Source organism: Mirounga angustirostris, unplaced genomic scaffold, assembly GCF_029215605.1.
Source record: "Mirounga angustirostris isolate CCGP_5_RB_7025 unplaced genomic scaffold, mMirAng1.0.hap1 SCAF_10, whole genome shotgun sequence".
Lineage (NCBI taxonomy): Eukaryota > Metazoa > Chordata > Mammalia > Carnivora > Phocidae > Mirounga > Mirounga angustirostris.
This window is the reverse complement of record NW_026991718.1, coordinates 27,968,473-27,995,162: the sequence shown is the minus strand read 5'-3', so window position 1 is coordinate 27,995,162 and position 26,690 is coordinate 27,968,473.

Genomic DNA, 26,690 nt, shown 5'->3' with positions numbered 1-26,690 from the left:
TTTGCGAGATGATTAAGTTCTAGGAAAATAATGTACTCCAATGTGCCTATAGTTAACAGTACTCTGTTGTATACTTGAAACTTGCAAAGAGGGTACATCTTAAGTGTTCTCACCACTTTGATTTTCTAATATGGTGGAAGTAGCTTCAGCCACTCAATACATTAGTATCAAAAAAAAAAAGAAAAAGAAAAATTACAAACTTCCAGTAAATGGAAGTAAGACCGTTTCTAACACATAAGGCTTGAATTACCTTGACACAAAACCAAACAATGAGATCACATGAAATGTAAACTACAGACTAATATGTTAGCAAATATAGGAGCTGGCAAAAAGATGGACACACAGATCAATGGATCAGAATGGAAAGCCCAAAAATAGAGCCATATATACAGTTAACTGATTTTTAATAAAGATGCAAAGGCAACACAATGGAGAAAGGATAGTTTTTTCAATAATTTGTCCTGGAAAATTTGACCATTAATAATAAATAAATCTCAATGCTACATTGCATCATATACTAAAATTAACTCATAAACCCAGACATGAATTCTTAAAACCTTAATCGAAAATCTTCATGACCTTGAATTAGGCAAAATTATTTTGGTTAGGACACCAAAAGAAAATGATGCACTGGACTACAGAATTAAAATCTTCCATTATTAATATGGTGTATTACATTATTTTTTGTGTGTGCTATGAGCCATCTTTGCATCCTAGGGATAAATCCCACTTGGTCATGATGTATGATCTTTTCTATGTGCTGAATTTGGTTTGCTAGAATTTTGTGGAGAATTTTGCATGCATGTTCATCAGGGATTTCTGCTTACAGTTTTCTTTTAGTGTCCTTATCTGGCTTTGGTATCAGGGTAATGCTGGCCTTGTAAAATACATTTGGGAGTGTTCTCTTTTTTTTTTTTTTTTTTTCAAATTTTTGGAAGAGTTTGAGAAGGACTGGCACTAGTTCTTTCAGTGTCTGGCAGAATTCACCAGTGAAGTCATCCAGCCAGGGACTTTCCTAACTTGGGAAGTTTTTGATTACCATTCAAGCTCCTCACTTGTTATTGGTGTTTTGGGGATTTTCTATTTTTTCCTGATTCATTCTTGGTGGGTTGTGCATTTCTAAGAATTTATTCATTGTTTTAGGTTATCCAATTTATTGCCATATAATTTTTCATGGTAGTCTTATGATCCTTTGCATTTCTGTGGTATGAGTTGTAATGTCTCTTTCATTCATAATTTTATTCATTTGGATCCTGTCCCAAATCTTTAGGGATTGGTCTACCTAAAGATTTGTCATTTATATCTTTTCAAAAACCCAACTCTTACTTTTGTTAATCTTTACTATTTTTTTCTGTTTTCTATTTCATGTATTTCTGCTCTAATTATTATTATTTCCTTCCTTCTGCCACCGTTGGGCTTAATATGCTTCTCTTTTTTCCCCTAATCCCTTGAGGTGTAAAGTTACATTGTTTGAGATCATTTTTCTTTTCTTTTCTTTTTTTTTTTTTTGGTGTGTGTGTGTGTGTGTGGTTTCAAGTTTGTTTTTTGTGTGTGTGTGTGGTTTTGAGTTTTATTTAAATTCCAGTTAGTTAACATACAGTGCAGTATTAGTTTCAGGTGTAAGAATTAAGTGATCCATCACTTACATACGTTACCTAGTGCTCATCACAAGTGCCCTCCTTAATACCCATCACCCATTTAACCCAAGATCTTTTTTCTTGATCAATGCATTTATCGTTTCCTTCTTGGATTTGCTTTTGTTGTATTTCATAAGTTTTGGTATGTTGTGTTTCCATTTTCATTTGTCTCAAGGTATTTATTTCCCTGTTGATATCTTATTTGATCTGTTGCTCAGGAGTATGTTGTTTAATGTCTACATAATTGCATATTTTCCAACTTTCCTTCTGGTATTGATTTCTAGCTTCAAACCATTGTGATCAGAAAAAGATAACTCATATAATTTCTATCTTCTTGAATTTGTTGATACCTTTTTTTGTGGCCTAACACATTATCTACCCTAGAAAATGTTCTATGTGTTTGAGAAGAATGTATATTCTGTTGGATTGTATGTTCTGTATATGTCTGTGTATGGTCCATTTGGTCTGTAGTGTTGGGAAATTTTGCATCTAGATTCAGCATGGATATTAGCCTGTAGTTTTCTTCTCTTATAGTGTCTTTGACTTTGATATCAGGGAAATGCTGTCCTCATAAAATGAGTTTGGAAGTGGTACCTCTTGTTCAGTTTTTTGGAAAAGTTGAGAAACATTGATATTCTTTAAATATTTGGTAGAATTTAATAGTGAAACCGTCTGCTCCCAGACTTTTCTTTGTTGGAATATTTTAAATTACTGATTCAGTCTCTTTACTCATTATTGGTCTGTTTGGATTTTCTATTTATTCATGACTCAGTTTTGGATAAAAATCACATGATCATATCAGTACATGCAGAAAAACCCTCTCATAATTAAAAAATTCTCCTCAAACTAGGTATAGAATAAATTGACCTCAGTAGAATACAAGCCATATATGAAAAGCCTATAGTTACCATCATATTCAACATTGAAAACGGAAAGGTGTTCTGTAAGATCAGGAACAAAGCAGGGATGTCCATTCTCATCACTTCATACAGCACAGCACTGGAATTGCTGAAAGGGTTAAAGAAGGCTGGGAGGGGATAGAACTACTCATCTTGATGACAGTGGTTAAAAAAAAAACATAGTTGGCCTTGAATATAGTTGGATTTGAACTGCATAGCTCTACTTATACATGGATTTCTTTTGATAAGTAGAGTATTCTAAATGCATTTTTTCTCTTCTGATTTTCTTAACATTTTCTTTAGCTTTATTGTAAGAATAAAGTATATAATTCATGTAATATATAAAATATGTTAATCAACTGTTTATGTTATCAGTAAGACTTCTAGTCAGCAGTATGCTATTAGTTAGGTTTTTGAGGATTCAGAAGTTATACATGGATTTTTGACTGCACAGGTGTTTAGTGCCCTTAACCTCCACATTGTTCAAGTGTCAACTATGTATATATTTCTTATAGCCCATATATCTGTACACAGAACATGTGAATTTTGCTTTATGTACATTAGACCTTGGTAAATCTGACTTCAAAAAACCTGTAAAATTTCATAAGATCTGTTCTCATTGTGCATAAGTTTATGCTATTGAATTTTTCATAACGATCTTAAGCCTTACATTCTATGTATATTATCAAAAATAGAACTCTGTGGTTTTTAATTATTTACTTTTGACATTGAAAATAAAAGCTTAGAAAATTAGTGATTCTATACCTAAGTTAAACTATTGAGATATTGGAATTATTGATACTATTTTTGTAGTCACTGTGTTACTGAGCAGTGAACATGCGGTTTTGACATAAAATCACTTAGTTTCTCATCTTGACTCTGCCAGTATATGGAAAAAACTCAATAGTGATGTTGTGACATTTAATTAAGTCCATGTATTGAAAGCACTTGTCACACAGCCAGCACTTCTTAGGTACTCAGTAATAATTAGATCTCCTCTACTGTAAATGAGGCAAATGAAGTTGCTTCAGTAATTTATCCCACAGTCACAACTAGTAGTTAGCAAATTAGAACTTAAATTCAGGTTTCTGACACCACATTTCATGATGTCAACATACATCATACTTCCCTAACTCCTTATTGTGAAATAATCTTGATGTTTCATTGAAGAATGATGACTTTTGTGGAGCAGACGAGGAGATACATCTAAATAAAAGTTCACTAAGTGAATAATCATTACATTAAATTAGAAAAACTAGAATCAAGAATATTAGAAAAAAACAATTGGACTTTTAAATATTTCTTCCATTTTATGGTGGCAATAAGACTAAGTTACCTATTACTCAAGTTTTTGTTTTGTTTGTTTTTTGTATAGACAACTTTATAAAATGAACTGATTGTTTCTTTGGGAATTTTTATCTAATACTGCTCCTATAATAAAATCAGCATTAAGAATAGGATATCAATATTTTTTTTAAAGATTTTTTTTTTTTTTTATTCATGAGAGAGCGAGAGAGAAAGGCAGAGGGAGAAGCAGGCTCTCAAGGAGCAGGGAGCCCGATGCGGGACTCGATCCCAGGACCCTGAGATCATGACCTGAGCCGAAGGCAGACGCTTAACCATCTGAGCCACCCAGGCGCCCAGGATATCAATATTTTTTAAAAGTTTTATTTCAGTATAGTTGGCACACAATGTTACATTAGTTTCAGGTGTACAGCATAGGGATTCAGCTTCTCTGTGTTATGCTATGCTCACCATAAATGTAGCTACCGTCTGTCACCATACAACGCTATTACGGTCTCATTGACTATATTCCACATGCTCTTTTATTCCAGTGACTTAGAAACATCTTTTACTAACCTAATGAAATCAGTAACTGACAGGCTATCTGCAGTAGCCTTATAAATGGTCTCTTTTGGGCCATGATCATTCGACTTGAGAGAATGAAGATGAATTGTTTATTTTTAAAATTTTTTAATTTTTTTGTTTATAATTTATAAAATTTTTAAAATTTAAAATATTTAATATAATTTAAGTTTCCAAATGTAAGAGTTAAATAAAATCCCATACACCCTTAAAAAATACACATAATATTTGAACATTTAAGTATTTTAATGGAGCAGAACGGACATCATTAATATTTTCTTAAGTTTTGTTTTATGAGGCTCAACAAAATAACTAACATAAATATAGTGCCCTGTAGTTTAGAAACTGTTTTTCATATTACAAGGAATTAACTTTATATAATGGTCAATTAACTCCATAAAATAAATGAAAATTGTTATTTCCTATACTTCAATATATCTCACTGTCTAATCAAAGAATTAGAATGACAGCTTCTCATTAAATTGGAGCTGTAGAAGAGTTGCTCTGTCCATGTAAATGGCTACAAAATCTTCACTCCCCAGCCCATGAATATAGCAAGAAAGATTGTATCTTGTTAGGCTTTTATTGGGGGGGGGAGCGGGGAGGAAGTGCCTTCTGAGAAATTGGAACTCTAAACCCTTGCCTCTTACATGTGGCATCCAAGTGTACCCTAGGGATTAATCTCCAAATCAGAACTAAAAGACTGATAGTGTATGGTGAAAACACTGGGATGAAAATTAGAAGCTAATGTAAGCTTTCTCTCTGAAGAAACCTGCGCAAACCAGATCTCACAAAGCTTATTTTCTGTGGGTAGAGAATTTGCGATAAAAAGTATAACCTATAGGAAGAACCACAGGATGAAAAAAGAAACAAAAATTTTAAAACTAAAATGAATTTCTAGAAATGAAAAAATTCAGTGAAATTAAAGCATAACAGGAAAACATTGGATTATACACAGCTGAAGAGATAATTAATAGAAAAACAGATCTCAGGAAAGGATCCAGAATGCAGCACAGGACTGTGGAAGTGAGATTAAGAGATATAGAGACTAGGAGATGCTCCAAAATGCAAGTAATAGGAGTTGCAGAGTGTAACAAAAATTGCCTAGTGAGGCATTAGTTACAAAGATAATGGCAGATGATTACAAAGAATTGAAGAAAACTTGTACATATTCACACTGGCACAGTGCCCATCTGGAAACTTTTAGTGGAAGTTTGGAAAACCAAAGACAAAGAATTACCTTAAAAGTGACCAGAGAAAAAGAAATTATGACAATAATTAAGATGACATGGACTTCTTACCCACAAAGTACTGAAAGAGTACAAAGTAGTAAAATCATTCCTAACCCCAAATTCTTCATACCCCAAATCATTACTGAGAAGTGAGAGCAAAGGGAAGAGCTTTTCAGAAAAACAAACCGTAATGGATGCACTTTAGAGAGAAGGATAATCATCCAAAATAAAGTGAACTAAAATAGTGGCAAGAAAATAAATCACAAATCTATGTGGGATAAATCTAAATTACCACTGGGCGCCTGGGTGGCTCAGTTGGTTAAGCGACTGCCTTCAGCTCAGGTCATGATCCTGGAGTCCCGGGATCGAGTCCCGCATCGGGCTCCCTGCTCGGCAGAGAGCCTGCTTCTGCCTCCCCCCTCTCATGTGCTCTCTCTCTCTCATTCTCTCTGTCTCAAATAAATAAATAAAATCTTTTAAAAAAATTTAAAAAAAATCTAAATTACCACTGATTTTAAGAAAAAAAAATGATTAATTTCAGGATTGAGTAAAATGAAGTAAAACTTAGATACCATAAATATAACATGGAGGGTGGCACCTTTTGATGATCAATGTTTTATCATTCTTAGTTCCTTATATTTTTTGAAGATTATGGAAATAAAAAGTAATGTTAAACCTCATACGTCAAGTGTTAATACTGAATTCTTCAAAATGTATACATTATGGACTAATAGAAAAGTAGGCAAAATGAACTTTAAGGAACTCAAGAACTTAAATGAACTATAAAGAACTATAAAGAATTCAATAAATTCAAGAGAAGCTAAGGAAAAAGGAAAAAAAAAACTAATCCCTAATACAATGCTCTCAGCAAAGTCTGAGATAAAAGAATATGTATTTTATACTAATCTCTAAAAACTGATAAAGAATAATACTTCTAAAAACATTTTCATTAAAAAATGTCCGTTAAAGAAATTTGATTTTCAGTATACATCATATACCATTGAGGATGTGGGGCAATGCATACAGGGTCATTTTAGGAGGAGGGAAATGTAAATAATGTTAGAAAGGTTTGAATAAATTCTCAATTTGGAAACCTTTAGAGTATACAATGTTGATTTGTGTAGAGCAAGAACACTGTACCTAAAACAGTATTTTGCTTGCTTGGGCAGTATTATTATTATTATTTTTAAGATTTTATTTATTTATTTGGCAGAGAGAGAGACAGCGAGAGAGGGAACACAAGCAGGGGGAGTGGGAGAGGGAGAAGCAGGCTTCCTGCCGAGCAGGGAGCCCGATGTGGGACTCGATCCCAGGACCCTGGGATCATGACCTGAGCCGAAGGCAGACACTTAATGACTGAGCCACCCAGGTGCCCCAGTAGTATTATTTTTTTTTTTGAAGTTAAGGGTTATTGTTATCCCCATACCTCCTGTGTAATCTAGTACATTGCCTTTTATATAGTAGAAGCTCCTAATAATACTGGCTAGAGCCCTGGAATAGCATTTATTGTTTTAGATATGGTAGAGGAGAATTACCTTGTCTGGGTCATTTGGCTTTTACTGATGATGTGGGGCTTCACTGAATTATGTCTGTAATAGTTGCAGATTGGAAGATGTGATCATTAGGAACATCTTGAAGACTATTCTGAACATATTTTACAATTATTAAGAGCAAGGACTTTGTTCCCGTATATATAGTTAAGTTCTAGGAATTAATTCACATGATATCTTTAAATCTAGGAATTGAATTATGGACATTAACTGTAGTATCTGAAATTTTATACCCAAACCTGACTTTTCATGTTATTAAACCCTCATGTTGAATTGCTCATGTTTGGCCAGAGTAACAGTATATTCCATTAACACTTCAGTATAAATCTTACTAGTACAGATCTTCTTAAATTTACAGTGGAGTCATGTTCCAGGAGACTCATCATGACTTGAGAATGTCGTGAGTCAAAAATGCATCAAATACATGTAACCTACTGAACACCATAGAGTAGCCTCGAGAAACGTAAACATGCTCAGAACACTCACATTAGCCTATATTTGGGCAAAGTCATCTAACACAAATCCTATTTTATAATAAAGTGTTGAATATCTCATGTAATTTATTGACTACTGTACTGAAAGTGAAAAACAGAATGACTAGATGAGTATAGAATAGTTGTAAGTCGATCAATTTTTTTACCCTCGTGATCGTTTTGCTGAGTGGGAACTGCACTTCGCTGCCCATGCCCACCATCACAAGGGAGTATTAGACCGTGTACTGCTAGCCCAGGAAAAGATCAAAATTCAGAATTTAAAGCATGGTTTCTACTGAATGCATATCACTTTCCTACCATTGTGAAGTCAAAAAATTCTAAGTCGAACCACCATAAGTCAGATATTGTATGATAACTGGGGCATAAGAATGGCCTAGTAGAGGCTAGAAAACAGTCAAAACATGAGATATTGAATATTTGGTTTGGGTGGAGTTGAGGCAACAGGGTAAAGTGTCCCCTAGGGAATGCAACATGACAAGGATGTCAAAGAATGGAATGGACCTTGAGCAAGTTTAAGAGATGAATTTTACCAATGTTTCTTTTTAGTGCATAATAATTCTGTATTATGCCTATCTTTTAATGTTTTTCCCATTTAAATAATTTTAACTTCTAATTTAGTGTATATACATTTAATATGTTTGAAGAATAATACATATAAAAATAATATGGGTGAAGAAACTGGTATGTTCAGATATTGTGTTAAAGGCTAGTGGGATTACAAAAATGAAAGAGACCCAATTCCTACCCCTAAGCCGCCTTTCTGTGAGGATACTGCAAATAGCCATTACAAAATACATTATAGAAACAAAAGAAGGTTCTGAGAATAGGTTGATGATGAGAGAGAAATAACGTCTGCTCTTACTGAGATTACAGTAGAGTGTAGATGTAAGTACTTTCAAGTACAATTGATGTTTGTGCATCATTGGAGCATTTGGTGGAGATGAATAGTGACAGGAAGCGAGTCTGTGAAGTTCATAGGTGATTTATGTATTCATTCCCTGGACAGTGTTAACGAGACCATAACACTGAAGATCTATTCTCAGGAATAGACCCTAGGTGATAGCACAGGGAATGAAGATGCTAACATGACTTTGACAGGCAGGATCATTGAGTAGAGTAGGTTATGTGTGAAAAGTAGGTTCTGTGATCAACTAAGTTTAGAAAACTCTGTGTAGAAGAGTGGGTTTCCTTACTGCAGAGTTTCTCAGAGTGTTTAGTTTTGTTCATGTTGAATCTCAAGAAAAAAAATAAAATATGTGCTGTTGGCTGGATGTATTGCAGCCTGGAACCTCCCTCTGTAGAATATTTTTAAAAATTAATGTTCTGGAGAACACACTTTGTGAGGCACATTACTATGCATATTAGACTTTGTCTTGGAAATAGTGCTATGCCTAATTATCTTTGATAAATAATACTTTATGCTGAATAAGGACATTAGATTACCTATTTCAATGATCATTGTAATTTATATGGTTGTCTGAAAGCAATTGAAAAATTTGAATGGCATAATATATTTTTGAACATGTATAATAGATGATTGTGGAGAAATGTTTCACCAAATTGAGTTCACAGTAAGGGGATAATGATTGATAACTCAAAATCAAATGTACTGTTAAGTAATAAAAATTTTGAAATGTGAAGTTTATATGAAAATAAGTAGCTTTGCACAAGCAAGTTTCACTGTCAGGTATACCCAATTAACTGAAAAAGAGACAGACGTGGTGAAGAGCACACTGGACTTCAATCCAGGAGGCTTAGATTCTGAGAGATTACATGGTCTAATAACCTGATCTTTTACTCCAACATGTATTCAGAGGATTAAGATGTTATTTAGACATTCTAAATTAACCTTTATTTTGAGGATTTTCAATCCTTAAGTGGGATAAGGATTTATAATATTCTTGTAGGATCGAGGACTTCATATTTTTCATCAATTAGCAGATAGGTTGCTTCAGTGTTTCCCAAAATTTATTACATCTGGTGTGCTTTTACACACTAATGTCTAAGGTAAAAATAATCATTTTATAGTTGCTTTTGTATAGACTCAGGTGAAAGTATTTTTCAAAATTTCAGTAATTCAAAATTTGAGAACCAATGAGTTAGTAATCTTTATCAGTGGTGGTTCTTTTTAGAGAAAATAGGATGGTATTATGAGCTACAGTTGACCCAAGCCCCCAAATTATAGCCAAGTGGGCTACATTGCTTATAGGTGCCTGAATCCTTGCATCTACGAGAGTATGATGAATCATCTCAAGGCATGCCCTGTTGAGTAAATTGATAAAAGGGAAAAGTTTAGATATATTCCAGCTGGGTAACCTGGTCTTATATAATTACAGAGCTAAAATTTCTCTTAAATATATATTATTACACATTTTCATTTTATATACAAAATTGTTAAAGCTCAGAGAATTAAAATAGGATTGTCAAAGTCACAATGTGACTGAGTAGTTAAGCTTACAAATGTCTCCAGATATCTGGAAAAAAATTTTTTAAACAAAACTATGCAATCACTATCACTAAAAGTTTTTGGAAGATATATATGGTCTAAAACTTACTGTTACTCCTCATTCCATCCCTTCCTTCCTTCTGAAAAGATCTGGTCTGGGATAGTAACCTAAAATTTCAATTTCGCATAGCATTAACCTTGTCAAATTACTTTTACATCAGTTATTTCACTTGACATTTTTAACAACCCTGTGCGGTAGGGTATATAGTGTTTATTTTGTAGGTCAGGAAGCTGAGGCCTTATGAATATTGGTCTTTTCCAGTAGGGAAATGTCCATTATTATAGGTCTTGTCTTTTGGCATAAATCAGGACTCAAATTACCCAGCTTCCTTGCCAGTAGGCCCTTCCAATCAGATGTGCACTATGAGAGACTCGTAACTGAAGTGAGATACAGGAGGAAGGAGACGGTATAGAGCTTTCATTTTACTTTGGTGTCTGTGGAGAGACCTTCATCTTTGAGCTGCAGCAAGGTTGTGTGGTCAGGTGTCTGACTCAGGAAAGGCAATGGGCTTGGGAGGAACAACAATCTCATTATACCTCTGCTGAAGCTTAATCCTGTTTGTCTGTCTCAATAATTTGGCAAGCTACCTAACAAACTTTAATAAATCCTTTTACAACTTAAACTAGTTAGAGTGGCTTTAACTGTTTGCAACTAACAATATAGGATTGACTTGCCTGGGGTGATGTAGTGGCAGAGTTGAGGTGAAGAGCAAAACCGTGGGTATGACAGAGCTTCTGAGGGAGGAAAGCAACATTTTCTTGTAGACTGTCTATCTGGCATTCAATCACACAGCTGTGAAATCAATGCCTAGACATTCATAACTATTTTTTCATATTTTAGGAGGCTTTGGGGCATAAAATAATTTCATGTTTTTAAGTAGTAAAGTTTTGCATTATATTTTTTCATATATCCTAACATTTTTAAATAGAAAATTATGTCTCTCATGGGGGCCACTTTTGAATAGTTTGATAACTTCTGCAGTTGCTTTTATGGTTCTTAACATTCCTGGCTTTTAATTCCTTTCCAGTCAAATTATTTTCAATCTCTACTCCATAAGTCTATTTTTTTTTTTTAAGATTTTATTTATTTGACAGAGAGAGAGAGACAGCGAGAGCAGGAACACAAGCAGGGGGAGTAGGAGAGGGAGAAGCAGGCTTCCCGCCAAGCAGGGAGCCCGATGTGGGACTCGATCTCAGGACCCTGGGATCATGACCTGAGCTGAAGGCAGACGCTTAACGACTGAGCCACCCAGGCACCCCCATGAGTCTATTTTAAGTGTTCACTCCCACTAAGCCTTCGGTAGCATTATATATTCTTTTCAGAGAAACTTTGATAGGTGAAAAATGGGAACCTATTGTCCTATCATTTTTGACTATTCATATTTATTGGCTTATTAATCTATAATAAAAATTTCAAAACAGCTAATATGTTCAACAACAGAGAAATGATTAAGAAATGTTAGCAACCTCCTATTGTAGAGTATTACACAGCCAGGAAAAGCAATACTTCTAAAGCACATGTAAAGAATAGAGGAATGATCATGATAATCATTTAAAAAGTAAATATGGATATTTTGATTAAGGTGAGAATTAAAAATACAGGATGTAAAATGCAGCATCTCTAGTCTGTATCCATTCTGTATCTTTCTGACTGTAAGCATACTATCTATTTTCTCTATGCGATTTCTATTTATTCCAACCAGTTTGAAGTTTCTACAGTGTATACTCAGGACTCCTAAAGATATTTCCATTTGTAATTTCATTAGCAGTGTTGAAAGGGAGCTGGTAAATGTCTATTCTGTGTTACCCTCTGGTCTTTCCTGGCATTCTAATAAATAACTTTGAATAATATAATTAACAGGAAAGATTTTTTTCATCTTTATTATATTCTCATGTGTAAATAGGTTCCCAGAGAATATATCTGGTTAATGAGTTGCACATATCAGCTCTTCATGCTTTATTTTTACTGCACAAGGAAAAGAAACATTGATACTTAAAACACACACACACACACCACACACACACACTGCAGCCACCATCACAACTGCTTTAACATGGGGATCCCATTGGTTTTTTATAAAATATTAATTATATTCTACTAGGTTTGCACTATGGCTTCATGAGAGCAAGAATTTTACCTATTTTATTTATTGCAGAATCCCCACACCCAGAATAGGGTCTGGCGTATACTAAGTGTTCTTTGAACATATTTATAAATGGAGTAAAGCATGTGCTTGTTGAACAGAATTTAGAAATTTTCATAGCATATATTTCCAGTATTGGTTGATTGATCATATAAAAGGGTATAACTCAGTTTTGCCAATTAATGTTGCTTCAAATGAAGCCACTTGAGAATGTAATATTTTCAAAGAATTGAGCAAACATCTTTTCACCTACTCCCTGTGAACATCATACTCTTTATACTTCTTTTAATCATTTTATAAATTCCAGTTTTATTAAAAGTTGAACTGAATCATTTCCTTTTCAGGTAGAGAAAGATGGGTGTGTGTTCCTGATTGCACCCAAATTATCTTTTTCAAATATTTGTTTTTTATTTACTGAGCACCTGTTCCACCTACTGGGTACCTATGGAGAGCCTGTGGTTATAAGGGTGCATAAAATCATGGTTTCTTATCTCAAATGCACCCTAACATGAGTGATCTCACATTATGTTACTGTTAGCTGTTTGTGTTTTAGTAGTTGAGCAGAGGCAGATACAAAATGCTATGTAAAATAAAAAATGCTATGTAAACAGAAAGGTCATTCCAAGTAAAGAGGATTCCATGAGCTACACTAAAGAAAGTAGCAAACGTCTATTCTAGAAACAGCATTGATGAAGTGTATCATATATAGATCTGCATAATATACAGATCTATATAGATGTATGTGTGTGAGACCATTTATATATATAAAATATGAGACTATAAAATGTGAGAAGCTTTCACCTGGAATGTAGTTTGATAAAGTACTCTGCGATTCAATTAAGAAACCTACAGGATTTGGGAGGAAGTTGTGTTTAGCCTGTGTTAAGAATTTGAGTAGCAACAGCTCTATAATCACCTGAAAGAAATTTTTCTTCTCTTAATGGGGAAAGCGAAAAGGGTTGTCATAATTTAGCAGAATAGCACTTGTTTCTACTCTTCATAATGTTTCCTAAAAAATCTATTGTAGATTTTTCTGTTCTGTGGCATCGTGGTGGTTATAAGCCTGGGTTTTGGGGTCAGGCTGATTTAACTTTGAGTCAAAGAAGTGCCATTCATCAGCTGTCTCTTGAACAAGTTACTAAAACTTTCCGTTTCAGGATGCCTTTCTATAGAATGGGAATATTAGTAACTTCTACATTACAGGATTATTTTGTGTAGTAAGCAATATTCTGCACTTAGTGCACTTAGCTAAGTGCCTGATCTATAACACACTCATAATAAATATTAACTATCACCACCAGCAGCAATACTGTCCCCATCACCCCGCTTCCATTACCACACAAGCACTACCATGAGCTCTGTCCCTGCTAATGCATCCCCACTCCTATTACTCCAATGTTGGCCACAAGGAACAAACTTCACTTGGCTTCACTGTCCTCTCCCCAAACTATTAGGAATTCCCAACAAATCAATGTATCTAGCCAGGGCTTAAAAACAAAGTCTTTATTCTGGATTTGGAAAACTACGTCTACTTCATTAACATTTCCACAGTAGCATGAATCCTACAATATTTAGTCAGCAGTTTGATACCTGTGATTTCTCTATAGGGTACAGTCAGGATGGCCATGAAATATGGAGGAAAAACATGTCCAATATAGTGGAGGCATGGCATAACTCACCAGATATTTTCTATATAGGGGAAACGCTGATTTCTCCATATCTTCAAATGAAATTGGAGAATTAAAGTGTTTGATTCCTGTGGATTGACTAGCATCTTTGGGGTTTTAGAAACATCATAGACTTTCTGATATTGAAGGAATCTGAAAAATTATCTTTGTTAAAACATTGACTTTATAGATCAGGAAACTAAGCCTTAGGCTATTGAATAAAAAGAATTTGAATAGAATAGAAATTGTGTTGAAGGACAGAAGTGTATTAGGTTTACTAAATAGAAATAGAATATGTTAATTAAATCAATAAATTGGGAAGGGAGAGTCTTAAGAGAAACTGGTATATTAAGAAAGAGCAGGGCACCTGGGTGGCTCAGTTTGTTAAGCGACTGCCTTCGGCTCAGGTCATGATCCTGGAGTCCCTGGATCGAGTCCCGCATCGGGCTCCCTGCTCGGCAGGGAGTCTGCTTCGTCCTCTGACCCTATCCCCTCTCATGTGTTCTCTCTCTCATTCTCTCTCTCTCAAATAAATAAAATCTTTAAAAAAAAAAAAAAGAGCAGACTGAAGAGCTTGTATGTACAGAAATAAGCCAAGAACACACTCAGAGTTCAAGAAAATGGAGCAGAGTGGAGAGCTAAGACTGAAACACACAGGCCCCTCCCCAGGTTGCCGTGGTTACAGGTCTTCCTTCTCCAGTTAGCTAAATATAATGGAAAAAAAAAAAAAAACATGCAAATGAAGGAAACAGTAATTAGCCACACACATGCTGGAAAAAAATTTGGAAAAGATTTGTGCTGTCTTCAAGGAAGAGATGCTGTCACGAAAGGATGAAATAGTATTTTATGGTAAGCAAAGATTGTACTGAGACCATGAGATTATGCATCTGTTGAGTACTGTCAAGCTGTGAGTTGATTTGTGCAAACTAGAGATAAATACAGTGCAGAGGCTACCTATTTGACCTGATGCCAATGCTATGTGGAAGGATCCTGGGCTGGCAAAGGAAGCTTGCTTTCTGGCCATTTTAGGGGAAATGAATTCGTTATTAGCGGCTGTAGCTGCTTGATGCGTTCCCTGCTCTCCACAGTACTTTGCTTCCATGAAGGAGGACAAATATTCTAAGAAGAGTTACCTGAGAGGAATTGAAGTTTTTTTTTTTTTTTCCAGTAGCATAGTATATAGCATTCTTTGAACAAATTCACTCATAAAATACACATTGAGCAAGTTCTAATTACCAGCAACAATTATGAAACTGGGGATAAGCAGTGAACAAATGAGACCAAATTGTCTGCTCTCCTGGAGTTTACATTCTAGTAGTGGAAAGCGACAATAAATGAAATAGGTTATATTCTACACCCCTTGTCCCCACACTAGTAATAACTATTATGGAGACAAAAGCAATGCATCAAAAAGGGGATTTAAAGATCAAGAAACTTGAGAGAGTGACAGGGAAAGCCTACCTGAGAGGGCAACATTTGAAAAAAGATTTGAGGAAATGAGAAAACTAGGCATTACCATATCCAAAGTAAGGGAGAGCCAGGGAAATGGGACAGTGGGTGCAAAAGCTCTACGGTGGGATCATGCCTGGTCTGTTTCTGAAACAGCGAGGAGTGTAGTGTGGCTGGAACAGCGTGAGAGGAGAGTGGTGGGAATTTACAGAGATAGATGGAGAAAAGTGGCCTGCACGCCCCATAGGTCCTGTTCACATTCTGTAGTCTTGGCCCTTTAACTGGTGAGAGGGAAGCCTTGGAGAGCCCTGAGCAGAGGAGTGATGTGACCTCTTGTATGCTTAAAAGGGACCTCTGAGGCTGCTGTGCTGGCAGAGACCTGGAGAAGAAACGGTTTAGGAGACTAGCTGGTAATTGAGGCATGCGGCAAAGACCGCCACCACCACTGGTGGTAGCTGGGATCAGAGAGTGGAAGGACTGCATATATTTTGAAAGTGACGTCTTTAGAATTTGTTGAAGGACTGGATGTGAAGTGTAAGAAAAATACCTCAGAGAGGACTCCGAGGCTTTTAGCCTAATGAGAAGAGATGTTTCATGTTTATAAAGCTCAGACCCTTGCACAGTCTAGATCTGATCTCTTAAATGAAGATAATTATGATTTTGGACAATAGAGAACCTTTTTCCAACTTTAGCATTTAGTCTCTAAATTACTGTTTAGGATGTGCCAGGCACTTTGCTAATCACTAATCAAATGCAAGTAGCACAAGCTTCGTTGTTAACTTAAAACAACTTTAGTTTCTTAATATCTCTGGGTTAAACTGAAGGACAAAATCACAAAGACCATCAATCCTGGTACAAAGCTTGGACAGATGAGAAATGTGGGAATGAGTAGGAATTGCATGCAAATCAACTGCTGGATAGGTTTCTCTACATGTTCATGGAATGGATCGGTGAAAAGAAAATAAAGGTATTCTCTAATTTAGTTCATGTTTTTTCCTATTGAATTTAACATAAAGACCAAGTAAAGATCACAAAGGTAGATCTTAATTTTATGCAGAAATATTGATTCGAAGAATGATGTATATTGATACTTTTATAGATTTGGGGAATTGTGGTATTCTATAATTACAAACATAAATTTTTCTTTCCATAAGAAGTTCTTTTGAGACTATATGTAAAACCCTTTCGCTCCCCATTCTTCTTTTCCTCATTATTATTTAGTGTTTAAACCTCAGTACTTACAACCTTATCCTCAGCATTTGTGTGCATTTCTTTTTTAGCCATGATCTCCTTTAGCTAAATAAGGAACTTCAAATGACTTGGTGAAATGATGGGCCTTCTTAGAGCCAATAATAAAATCAAGTGCATTACTTTCACTCTTTTATTTCTATTAATAATTTGAATCTGTGTACTTATAAAAGACTGTATAGATGAACTTGTTTTTGTTTTCCAAAGTAGAAACTTGGCTTAACAGTCACCTGGGAAAAATACATCTCTGCTGATAAAAAATACATCTAAAACTGGGGCACTTGGGTGGCTCAGTCAGTTAAGCATCTGCCTTGGGTTCAGGTCATGATCTTACGGTCCTGGGCTCCCTACTCAGTGGGGAGTCTGCTTCTCCCTCCCCCTCTGCTTGTTCACCTGAGTACTCCCTCTCTCTTTCTCTCAAATAAATAAATAATAAAAATACATCAAAACTGATTCTATTAATTCTCAATTGGAATTTTATGCAATATTTGAGTAGGGACAGACATTATTTTAGCATGAATATAAAACCAAAGAGGGAAGGGCACATTGCAATAATTATACATCTTACTTTGGAGGACAGATATCTTTCCCAAATCAATCCTTACTGTTTTCCCTAATGATTTTTACAATATTTTATATTCAAAAAATTTTTACAAGTAGTAAGTAAATTTGTTTTCAGAGTGAAAAATATAACAATTGTACAGATTAAAATGTGTTCCCAATTACTGACACTTCCTACCCCTGATGTAATTCCTATCAACAGTTTTGTTAAACTACAATATATATTATATTACAGTATTATTTTCCACCTAAGTATATGGTTATCTTTGGATATTTATACTTACATGTAGATAGACCTCAAATTGTCGATGCTCGTCTGGTATCCCATACTGTGGATGAGGCTTAATTTAATAATTTCTCTATTGTTACACCCTTAGGTGTATTCTAAAAACTAAAAATATTATAAATACCCTCATTATAAATACTAAAATGAGTATAGATGTAGATATAGATATACAGTCTTCACGAATTTATTTGGATACATTCTGAGATCTGGTACTTTAAGTCAAAGGACATTGGCATTTTGAATATTAGAAATATTATCAGGTTTGCTTTCAAAAAATGATTTACAATAACAACACCAGGAAAAAAATAACATTAATACAATTCAAAGTGCTTATTTAGATTTTACCAATTTTGATGCACTCATTAATGGGTGTTTTATGTAATTTTTTTTTATCACCTGTAGATCTGTGTAGCATCCCAATCAAGGTACAGAACTATTTCATGATGACAAGGTTACCTAATGCTGTCTCTATAACCACACCCATCCCTTCCTAATCTCTTGGAATTGTCTTTCTTTCTTTTTTTTTTTTAAACCACTTCTTTACTTACCCGTAAGATGCACTTCCTCATCCTATAGGCTTTTTTAAAATTTTTATTATGTTATGATAATCACCATACATTACATTATTAGTTTTTGATGTAGTGTTCCATGATTCATTGTTTGTGTATAACACCCAGTGCTCCATTCAGTACGTGCCCTCTTTAATACCCATCACCAGGCTAACCCATCCCCCACCCCCCTCCCCTCTAGAACTCTCAGTTTGTTTCTCAGAGTCCATAGTCTCTAATGGTTCATCTCCCCCTCCGATTTCCACCCCTTCACTTTTCCCTTCCTGCTATCTTTTTTTTTTTTTTTTAACATACAATGTATTATTTGTTTCAGAGGTACAGGTCTGTGATTCAACAGTCCTACACAATTCACAGCGCTCACCATAGCACATACCCTCCCCAATGTCTATCACCCAGCCACCCCATCCATCCCACCCCCCACCACTCCAGCAACCCTCAGTTTGTTTCCTGAGATTAAGAATTCTTCACATCATTGAGATCATATGATACATGTCTTTCTCTGACTGACTTATTTCGTTTAGCATAATACCCTCTAGTTCCATCCACATCGTTGCAAATGGCAAGATTTTGGGGTTTTTTTTGATGGCTGCATAATATTCCATATATATATATACCACATCTTCTTTATCCATTCATCTGTCGATGGACATCTTGGCTCTTTCCATAGTTTGACTATTGTGGACATTGCTGCTATAAACATTCGGGTACTCAGCATAGTTCCTTGAGATTACATCTAGGTTGTTGATCAATATTTTGTCCCTTTTTGTGGCTGAGCAGGATTCTATGATACAGACATACCACAGTTTAACCATTCACATTTTAAGGATATTTGGATTGTTTCCAGTTGGGCTATTACAAATAAAGCTGCTATAAATATTCATGTACAGATTTTCATGTAAACATAAGTTTTCATTTTCTGGGATAAATGCCCAAGTACAATTCTTAGGTCATATGCTAAGTGCATGGTTAGTTCTGTAAGACACTCCCAAACTGTTTTCTAAAGTGGTGATATCACTTGATATTCTCATTGGCAAAGCATGAGAGGAATCAGTTTTTCTAATCTTCACCAAAATTTGGTGTTATCATTATTTTTGCCTTCATTATTGCCTTTCAGCCATTTTGATAGACAATTTTTTAAACTTTATAAAGCAGAATATGTATATTTCGCTGATGGCATGAGAAGATAAGTGAGACATATATAGTACAAATGAAAGTACGTGTACATGTCTGCTGGCTATTTGAATATATAATTCAAAAATGGTGAATAAAGGTACAGAAATCAAATTGTAGTAAAGTGCTGGATTTGATTATAAAAGTGTTAATTTCAGATTTATGCTCTGATATTTACTGGTTGCCTAACCTCGCGTATGTCACTGTTGCTCTCTGATCTTCCTTTTCCATTTTGTTAAAGGATATAAAACACCCATTGCCAAAGTTTGGGTGAGAATTAAAATAAGCAGTTCAAGTGCTTATAAACACCAAAGTACCATTGCTATTAGAAAATACTTGATCTGTGTAGGTAGCAATAACATGGCTCTGTCATTTTTAATGGGGAATATGATACTGTGCTCCTATAAGAATCCATGACTCTCAGCTAGGTTAGATACATGCGACAGGAAGCGTTCAGCTGTTTAGCCTGAACGTATGACTATGTGTCAAGAATGCTAAATATTCTTTATTTGAATATACCATAGGAGAAATTAAGAAATCATGTGATAATCCACATCAAATTTATTTTTTATTGTTAGATTTTAAAAATAGAGTATTTTTAAATTGTTTTAAATGTTTTATAGGTCTTGACATGGGCCATGTGAAACACAAGAGAATGGTACCATTTGGGAGGCAAAGCATCTAACAAATAGAATATCTGCTCACACTGATAAAAGAATAAATGGGAAAAAACCTGTTTTTCAGTTTCTGCCAACCCCACATAGTAGATTGTTTTTGCAATTGTTAAGAAGTCACCCAGAGAAAGAAACAACAAATGTTGGAGAGGTTGTGGAGAAAGGGGAACCCTCTTACACTGTTCGTGGGAATGCAAGTTGGTACAGCCACTTTGGAAAACAGTGTGGAGGTTCCTCAAAAATTTAAAAATAGAGCTACCCTATGACCCAGCAATTGTACTCCTGGGTATTTACCCCAAAGACACAGATGTAGTGAAAAGAAGGGCCATATGCACCCCAATGTTCATAGCGGCAATGTCCACAATAGCCAAACTGTGGAAAGAGCCGAGATGCCCTTCAACAGATGAATGGATAAAGAAGATGTGGTCCATATATACAATGGAATATTACTCAGCCATCAGAAAGGATGAATACCCAACTTTTACATCAGCATGGATGGGACTGGAGGAGATTATGCTAAGTGAAATAAGTCAAGCAGAGAAAGTCAGTTATCATATGGTTTCACTTATTTGTGGAACATAAGGAATAGCATGGAGGACATTAGGAGAAGGAAGGGAAAAATGGTGGGGGGTGGAATTGGAGGGAGAGAGGAACCATGAGAGACTATGGACTCTGAAAAACAGGGTTTTAGAGGGGAGGGGGGAGGGGGGATGGGTTAGCTTGGTGATGGGTATTAAAGAGGGCACACGTACTGAATGGAGCACTGGGTGTTATACAAAAACAATGGATCGTGGATCACCACATCAAAAACCAATGATGTATTGTATGGTGACTAACATAACATAATAAAATTAAAAAAAAAAGTCACCCAGAAAATTGCACACGCTACTGAAAATTTAAAATAAGCATCAGCTTATTTTAAATTGCTGAGCTAAGAGATTTTATAGCCGACTCAAGAAACAGGTGTTTTTCATGATTGCACTGTAGTAACTGCTGTAATGCTGTAATAAGTACATGACCATTCCAAAGTGAAATATTTTATTAATACTAAATAATTCCAAAGATGATGATGTAATGGCCAATTAATGGTTATTCATTTTGCTTGCATTTCTGTGGTAATATGAGGAACTTTAGCAATTATTTTCATTGTAAAGTGTTGATGCTTTCCGTGTATTAATGCCTCTACACCATCTTAGAATATGTAAAATGCAGTATAGTCATTCCCTCTTCTCTGAAGTTGTGCCTTCCATGGTTTCAATTACCCATAGTCGACAATGATCTGGAAGCAGATAAATGATCCTCATCCTGACCTAGTGTCAGAGGTTATCAGCAGCCTCATGCTACATCACAGTGCCTACATCCTTCACCTCCATCTCATCACGAGGCATTTTATCACTTTACAAATCATCACAAGAAGTAGAATACAATAAGATATTTTGATAGAGAGACCACATTCACATAACCTATATTGTTATAATCTATTTTATTTTCAGTTATTGTTAATTTACTGTGACTAATTCATAAATTTTATCTTAGGTATGTATGTATAGGAAAAACATGGTATATATATATATATAGGGTTCAGTACTGTCTGTGGTTTCAGGCATCCACTGGGGGTCTTGGAACGTATCCCCCATAGATAAGGGGAGGGAGACTACTGTAGTCCATAAAATATTTCATCAAAAGATGGTATTTTGTTCTATTGTTTCCATAAACTCCTGTATAATAGTGTTAGTGAAGAACTCTTTTTACTGAACCAACTTTATGCTGAGTGTATTAGGAATAGTCACTGCTTATTCATTGCAATACCTCTAATTCAGTTTTAAGATGAGGTCACATTAGGGTGTAGGTAAAACTGTGAACTTAATGAAGACTAACTTTGACACAGTGCTCTCTTTCTAAATCAGTGTCTGAGATTCCTTTCACCTTCATGCCATTCAGTTCTAAGAAAACATCTCTGAAATACATTTTATGAACAACTTCATTTTTAGTTTTTGCATTTACTAAGCTGTGCATGAGTTGGTGTCTTGCTCAACCCTTCTTGTTGGGTTTATTTCTTGAGTTTTTCTATCTCATAAGTATTCTGTCCTCTCCCACCCCCTTTTTTTCTTTCCTAGCCTCTACTTCAGGAGAGACTTAGAAGTTTTTCTTTCTTACTACACATATGCATATTTTTATAGCCAAATCCCTCAACAAAGAAGCCTTATTAAAGGAGCTCTTTGCTTTCATTCCTCAGTGTCTTTGTATGGCTTATACTTTAGTTTCTTTAACATGTCCATGTGTTCTTTCCTACAAGAAAATTTTTATAGCTGCATATTCTCTTATTACAAGCATATATCATAATAAACCAAATTCCTACTGTTGGATGTTTGGTAGTTTTAGATTTTTCAATAATTTTTAAATGCTATAATAAACTCTTGTAAATATAGTTCTTATTTTTATCCTTATGGAAAATTCTTAGAAGTATAGTATTTGAGAATCATAACTATCTTTATGGGGCGCCTGGGTGGCTCAGTCGGTTGAGCGTCTGCCTTCAGCTCAGGTCATGATCTCAGGGTCCTGGGATTGAACCCCACATTGGGCTCCCTGCTCAGTGGGGAGTGGGCTTCTCCTTCTACCACTCCCCCTGCTTGTGCTCTCTTTCTCTGTCAAATAAATAAATAAAATCTTAAAAAAATAAATAAAAATTAAGGAATAATATTAAAAAAGTCCTCCAGGGGTGCCTAGGTAACGCACTCAGTGGGTTAAGCCACTGACTCTTGATTTCAGCTTAGGTCGTGATCTCAGGGTCATGAAATGGAGCCACCCGTGGGGATCTACGCTTAGTGTGCGAATTCTGCTTAAGATTTTCTCTCCCTCTCCCCTTACTCCACCCTGTGCATGTGTGTGCGTGTGCATGCTCTCTCTCTCTCTTTCTTTCTCTCTCCCTAAAATTAATTTTAAAGAAGTGCTTCTCACAGTTGTGGAAATTCATAATTTAACACACATGCGTACACACACAAATACCATCAGCAGGGTAGGAGATTCAATTATTTTCCACACTTGCCCACTCAGGAGATTACAGGTTTTTTGGGTTTTTTTTTTAAGATTTTATTTATTCATTTGAGAAAGAGAGGGAGAGATCATGAGCAGGGCAGGGGGGAAGGGGCAAAGGGAGAGGGTTAAGCAGACTCCCCACTGAGCAGGGAGCCCAATGCAGGGCTCCCCTGGGACCATGACCTGAGCCAAAGGCAGATGCTTAACCAACTGAGCCACCCAGATGCCCCGGGAGTTCACAGTTTTTATTAAATGTATACCACTGTGATAGAAGAATATGAATTTGTACTTCCATTTGAGGTTTAATTTTTCTGCATACCTATTTATCTTTCAATATTATTCTGGAAGTTGTCTCTGTATATATATATATATCTATTCATTCTCCATTTTCAATAGGATTAAAGATCATACTTCAGGAATATTATTTGGCAATACCTGGTATTAGATCATTTAGGAACACATCACAATATTTCATGAATGGGCCATAATGATACAGGTTAGGATTTGGGGGGCATAAATATAAAACAAAGACAGAATGGGGAAATTATGAATCACAGATAAATGAGAAAAATGCATGGGTTTCACATCAAGTGACCCAGAGAAAGGTGGGACATTGACTAGAAGGAGAATTGGTCTGGGATAAGCATCATGGGTGCATTATGGGAGGTAGAGAATTTTTTTTTTAAAGATTTTATTTATTTTTATCTGAGAGAGAGAGAATGAGAGAGAGGGAGTACATGAGAGGGGGGAGGGTCAGAGGGAGTACATGAGAGGGGGGAGGGTCAGAGGGAGAAGCAGACTCCCTGCCGAGCAGGGAGCCCGATGCGGGACTCGATCCAGAGACTCCAGGATCATGACCTGAGCCGAAGGCAGTCGCTTAACCAACTGAGCCACCCAGGCGCCCCGGGAGGTAGAGAATTTAACGTGAGATAATATAAGAGCACCACCCAGAAACATGGCATACTGGGTTGGGAAAATGGCTGATTTGGCCAAAACAGCACCAGGTAGGGTGGCAAACTCTAATGCAAGATCGGGACTGGCTCCATTCTGTCATGTATTAGAGAGACACCTGAGAATTGTGTGTTTAATCTGCAGGTGTCAGCGTCTATAGGAGTCTGTTAAGAGGGGCAGGATGGAAGACTGTAGAGACAGGCTATGTCTTAGGTAGACCTCAGTCTAATTCAGGATTTAGGCACTGCCACGCTGAGCTGTAGCAGCTTTGGTGGGGAGTTCAATAGGAAGCAGAGTCCAGTTCTGAGAATGGTTGGTGATGGTATTTCTAATTCTGTAGGTACAAATATTGAGAAATACCTTGAACCTTGAACACAAGTGAGCTAACAAGACTCTGAGCCCTCACTCAGAGGGGCAGTTAGTGGTGTTATTTGATGAGGCTTGCCCATCTCCAGCCTCTGTGGATGTTTCTTTGAGTGTTCATGAATTCTGGGGTCAGGGGTGGCCAGTCCTTTAGTGGGCTGTATATTGCTATTGACATCTTTGGCAGGCTGAACAGAACATTAGAACATGCTAAGACTCAGATGGATATAGATCATTATGAGGTTTGGAAGAAAAGCTCCCCTGATATATTTCAAATTGCACAGAAAAACAATAAATAGTCAACCAAATTCATTATCCACTATATTTAATTACATAAGGAAAACTTACAAGCATGGTTTAAAATAGAGAAGCTGGAAAGGCTACGATCTACCCAAGTACAGCCAAATAAGAATATAAAAAGAGATGGGATCTCAGAATGATTCTAAAATGTAAGCTTTAAAGCTCTTTTGTTTTCATTTTTAGTAAGTGCAAGTTATGTCAAACATACTGGAATTTTGACTTAGGCACATTTCTACATCTGTATCACTAAGTACAATCATTTCTTCTCTGAATAATGTCCCACATAGAGGTGTAAATGTTTCCAGCATTACCACTATAAATGCAATTCATATATAACATGGTCATTCTTTTATTGCTTTTTTGGTCACTATAGTATCATTTCTTTTTCAATGTAGTCTACCACTTTGCTAATAGGTCCTCCAGTTAATCAGTAGTATGGTTTTGTTTTTTCAATGTAGGCTTAAGATTCTTATTGATTACTTCTGGAAAGGTGAGAATCCTACAAATTGCATTAGCTGAAAAGATCAATGGCCCATTAGACTGGCATTTTATAAAGACCTAGACTAGATGCTTCAGCAGAAGGCCAGAAAAAAATTACCTTTCATAAAACACCTGTCCAGTTGTTCAATATTATACCACAAGGGAAATTTCTTTCCTAATTCCAGCTGGTTATCATTTTATGCTTTGAAACACGACGATTGATGACCCTTGTAATTTTAGCTTGGCTTATAAAACTGCACATAGTTTATTATTTATATTCACATAAATGCCCATTCTATTGTTTTAATCTTCCTAAGATATTGGCTGCCATAGTTTTTAGTGTCAGCAGGCTTCAAAAGAAATATGTTAAAAAATGATATTCGAGAAAAACAAAAATTTTGAGCTTAACTGAAACAAAAGTATATAGGATGAATCTACTCGACATTAGTGTATTCTAGATTGCCCTGTCCCAAATGTAAGATAGAGCAGGGTGGATAGAGGGCAATCATCGAAATAGTTTTCTTTGTAATGTCTATAATAATTTTTCTACTGAATTTTTGTACAGATAATGTGTCCTGTTTCTTTGTTTTGCTTATCTCCATATCTAATGTGTGTGTTCATTTTCTATCAAATAAATTGAAGATTCTCCTGGGTTTTATTAAGAGAACAGGGATATATTTTAATAATCAATGTCCTGGAATTTAAGAATCTGGGATTTGTCCTTTATCTGTCACTGACCAGCTTAGTGGCCTTGGAGGAATCCTCTTCCCTTTGGGTTTGCTTGGTTGCTAGGTTTTATAATCTTCATCATCTGCAGACACTGATAGTTTTGTCCTAACAATCTCAGACATCTCCTAGGTTCTCAAGAATTTATTCCTACCAATAACTGCAGACTGGAATTAATAAAGTCAGATATCCGATATTAGGTATTGTGTTCTCAGGTACTTACTAAGTTCCCAATTCCTCCTCATCCCTCCCACTTCTGAGTACTCAATAAAGTAATTTAAAGTCTACTTGAATTGATTCATAGGTCAACTACTTGAGGGAGTTTTACTGGAGTTCTCCCATTTTTGTGTTCCTTCATGACCTTGCCATGATCTTTCTCCCTGGGATCATAGACCAAAATGAGTGTCTTGTTCCAAGAGAGAATTGGTCATGTGGTACCAAGATGCTGCCACACATCTGTCCTCAAGTATTATCACTATCTGAGAAATCTGCTTTCTTGTCCTAGACATTACCATGGGCATCTTCCTATATCAGCAAAAGGGTGACAGCCATTACCCAGTGTCAGTCTACCTGTCTAATCTTCTCAAGGGAAGCCCTAGAGTTTGACCAGCTGTTACTTAATTCAGACTCCAACTTCTCTCATTCCAGCAGTGGACTAAAGAGTTCCAGCAGGCTTTGAGACCAAGATTGCCTGTGGTATGATGTTTCTCATTTGCAATATAAAAAGTGCTGAATGGGATTAATTCTGGGGACTCATTTAACCCTCACTTTATAGGATGTGCTACTTCACTACAAGGCATAATACATGACACATTCATTAAACATCCATTGCTTGATCAACAAGAATAACATAGCACAAAGTACAGATAACTGAACTTCATA